The following is a 4,183-nucleotide window of genomic DNA, read 5'->3' on the forward strand; positions in this document are numbered from 1 at the left end:
GGATCAGCCAGGTGGCATCATTGATGGACTCAAGTGTGGCAGCGGTAGTGAGGTTGGCCCAGGATCGAACATTGTTTCGTTCTGCTATGCATGGGGTCACTATGTGTCGGTTCTGACTCGATGGCACCTGACAACAACAACAACATAGAACTAAAGGAGTACTGGGATCCTGGTGTGGCACCGTGGGATAATGGATTGCCAGGTTGGTTTGAACTGCAAGGTGGGAGGTTCAAATTCACCCACCGCTCCTCAGAAACCCTATTACAGGGTCGCTATGAGTCAGAACCCACTCAACAGCATTTATCAACAACAATAAAGAAGGCCTGGTGTGGCACTGTTAGATAATGTCTGCAAGGTCAGTTTGAACTGCTAAGTTGGCAGGTCAAATTCACCTGCCGCTCCTCAGAAACCCTATATAGGGTTGTTATGAGTCAGAACCAACTCGATGCCACTTAACAACAGCAACAAAGACACAATAAAGATTATTTTTGCCCTGAAAGCATCTGCCAATTCCTAGTGGGTCAAGTCTAGATTTTAATAGGTCATGCAGTCAGTTGGCCATGCAGTTGTCATCCATGCATGTAGGATAACAGACAAAACCTGAAGAATCTGAAGTAAGGGGGAAATTAAATAAGATATCCTATATTAAGACTGGATGCTGGAAAGGCAACATTCTCAATGCCTGAACTAGAAAAAACAAATCTCCGAATGAGACTTAACCATCTCAATCCTGGCACTGAATAGTGAACACAAAAAGAAAAATGTCCTTATTGCTCTTAAACAAGATCTCACATTTTTGAGAATTCACACTAGGTGTGCAGCCTGAATAGTTCCAATTCAAAATTCTAATGTAAAATAATCTCAGGTTTTGAGAAAGTAAAGAAATGACCAATCTGAAAAAATTATCAAAAATATAGAAAACAATTTAAAAAAAACAAATAGCTCACTATTTCTCAAGCTAAGAGATCTGAAGAAAAAACACCTCAACTTGTAGTGTTGAAGGATTCTATGAGCCAAATATTGAATTATGCAGAAAGCAACAAAAGAAGATGGAAGGAATGCACAGTCAATGTAGCAAAAAGAAATAGTCGATGATCAACCATTCCAAGAGGGAGCATATGATCAAGAGCCAATGATCTTGAAGGAAGAAGTTCAAGGTGCATTGAAATCATTGGCAAAGGAAAAGGCACTAGGAATAGATGGAATGCAATTTGAAATCTTTCAACAAACTGATGCTGCACTGGAGGCATTCAACTATCAATGCCAAGAAATTTGGAGGTCAACTAGATGGCCAACTGACTGGAAGAGATCCTTATTTGTGCCCAATCCAAAGGGAGGAGACCCAATGGAAGACAGAAATCATCAGACAATATCATTGATATACCATGTAAGTAAAGTTTTACTAAAGATAATGAAAAAATTACTGCAACCATACATTGACAAAGAACTTCCAGAGTTTCAAGCCAGTTTCTGAAGATATGGAACGAGGGATATCCTTGATGATGTAAGATGGATATTGGCTGAAAGCAGAGAATACTAGAAGGATGCTTACCTATGCTTTATTGACTACACAAAGGCTTTTGATTGTGTGGATCATGACAAGCTATGGACAACATTGTGAACATTTAATTGTGCTCATAAAAAAAACATAGGCCAAGAAAACACATGAGCAAGCATGTAAGCTTGCTGGCGACCATGTTGGTCTATTGGTGAGTCGAAGAGGAGGAAAGGCAACAATGAAGAAATGGGCTGAATTCATGCACACTACATAGACTCCTGTTGTCCTGGATATGAGAAAGAGAAGAGGAATTGCTGGATGTTCTGAAGTGTGGTGAGACTTGGGGACTCCTGAGCCCATGGATAAGGACATAGCCACAGTGGGTTAGAGCTGAGAGTGAAGCATCCAGCTGATATGAAGTGAGGGTAGATGCACAAGAATGCTCAAAATTTCAGATAGTACCCATTTGATCTAGCCTCAATAGCTTGATAATCAGAACTCAATTAGAGGAAGATTAAAAAAAAAAACTTCATATAGGAGACGAGTGTAAAATGCTACAATTTGATGAACTTGGCCTATACTTATGGATGTAGTAGCTCAAAATACCAACAGATAGTGAATGAACCTTCACATCAACTATCAATCGTATCCCCTCTGTATACTGAGTAGATAGGGACAGGCAACTTAGGTATTGACTACCTGAAATGAGGGGGGATAAGGGCACCAAGTGACTGGCTTATAAATTTTCAAGAGGAAGTTTAGTTTAGGTGTGCAGGGGAAGGCAGAATCACCACTGAATTGTTTTCATCTTGTCTAGATGGATCTGGCAAAAAGAGATGTGGATAAGATTCTTAAGATTCCATAGTGAGAAATATTTTTCATGACTAATTAAGACTGTCACAAATATAAAAGATAGAGGTTTTGCAACAAAAATGGGGAAGTAGTTAATCTTACAATACAGAGGACGCTAGGACCATCAAAAGAGAAGAGAACAAACAGAGTGTGGGACTCTAGCCAGAGTAGCAGCGACACCAGAGATGGAGGCAGAGATGAGGACATGGAGAGAGAGAACAGCTAAGAACTCTGAACTCATGGAAAGAGAGACACTGGGGCCTGGAAGCCAGGAGGTAAGTTTACAGAATGTGAACTTTGGTTGTTTAAATTATTATATATTCCTGAGTGTTTCTGTCTAGACATCCCCAAAACAAACAAACAATAAAAACAACAAAACAGGGAATGGAAGCATACTGTTGAATGATGATACACGGAGGAGATCATTGCAATGAAACGATCTTGTTAGTCAATGTTCTCCCATGTAAACTATCACTCAGTTCATGATAAAAATAAAAAATAAAAGAAAGAAAGAAACAGACCAAGATGCAGTTGATCAAATAAAATGAGGGCTCACTGAATGGTTTAAAATTAGCAAAGGTGTGTGCCATGGTTTTCAACATACTTATTCAATCTTTATGCTGAACAAATACTTTGAGAAGCTGGATTGTATGAAGAAAAACGTGGCATCCAGATTAGAGGAAGACTCATTAACAATCTAATCTGCAATTTGCAGCTGATACAACTTTGTTTGCTGAAATGTAAAATAAATGCTAATGAAGATCAAAGACCAAAGCCTTCTACATGGCTTGTACCACAATGTAAACAAAACAAAAATCCTTACAAATGGACCAATATACAGCATCCATATAAATGGAGAAAGAATTGAAGTTGTCAAGGACTTCATTTTGCTCTGATCAACAATCAACCCTCATGGAATCAGCAGTCAAGAAATCAAATGACGTATTGCATTAGGCAAATCTACTGCACAAGGCCCCAATAAAGTGTTGAGGACTAAGGTGTGCCTGTCCCAAGCCATGGTATTTTCAGTAACCTCATATGCATATGAAAATTGAACAATGAATGAGGGAGACTGTAGAAGAATTGGTGCATTTGAACTATGTTCTTGTAGAATATTGAAAGAATCGTGTACTACCCAAAGAACAATTAGATCAGTGTTAGAAGAATTACAGCCTGGGTGCTCCTCAGAAGCCAAGATGGCCAGACTTTGTCATATTTCAGACATGTTGTCAGGAGGGACAAATCAAAGGAGAAGGTATTATGCTTGGTAAAGTACAGGATTGGATAAAAAGAGGAATGCCCCCTGTAAGATGGACTGACACAGTGTTGGAAACGATGGGTTCAGACATGACAATGATTGTGAGGTTGGCCCAGGACTGAGCAGTGTTTCGTTCTGTTGTGCATAGGGTTTCTACAAGTCAAAACCTACTAGATGGCACCTAATAACAGCAAAAACATTAGAACTAATGACAAAGATATGAAAAGAAGATATGAAAGGAATTTTAAGATATTTGAAGGCTAGTGTGAAAAAGTCAATATATGAGTGTAATTCCAAAAAGAAAACTTAGAGAAGAGAGGCAATGCCTGAATAGTTAATAACTGAGATATTATTAAAGATCTCATTCATCAAATTCAGAAAATATGCCTGAAACAGGTTACAAATCGGGCTGGGAGCTGCAAGATCAGCAATTTGAAACTACCAGCTGTTCCGCAGGAGAAAGATGAGGCGTTCTGCTTCCTTAAAGATTTACAGCCTCAGAAACCCTGTACAGGGTCACTATGAGTCGGAACCCACTCCACGGCACACAACAACAACAACAACAATATATATAT

The sequence above is a fragment of the Chrysochloris asiatica genome, unplaced genomic scaffold (genome assembly GCF_000296735.1).
Source record: "Chrysochloris asiatica unplaced genomic scaffold, ChrAsi1.0 scaffold00126, whole genome shotgun sequence".
NCBI lineage: Eukaryota > Metazoa > Chordata > Mammalia > Afrosoricida > Chrysochloridae > Chrysochloris > Chrysochloris asiatica.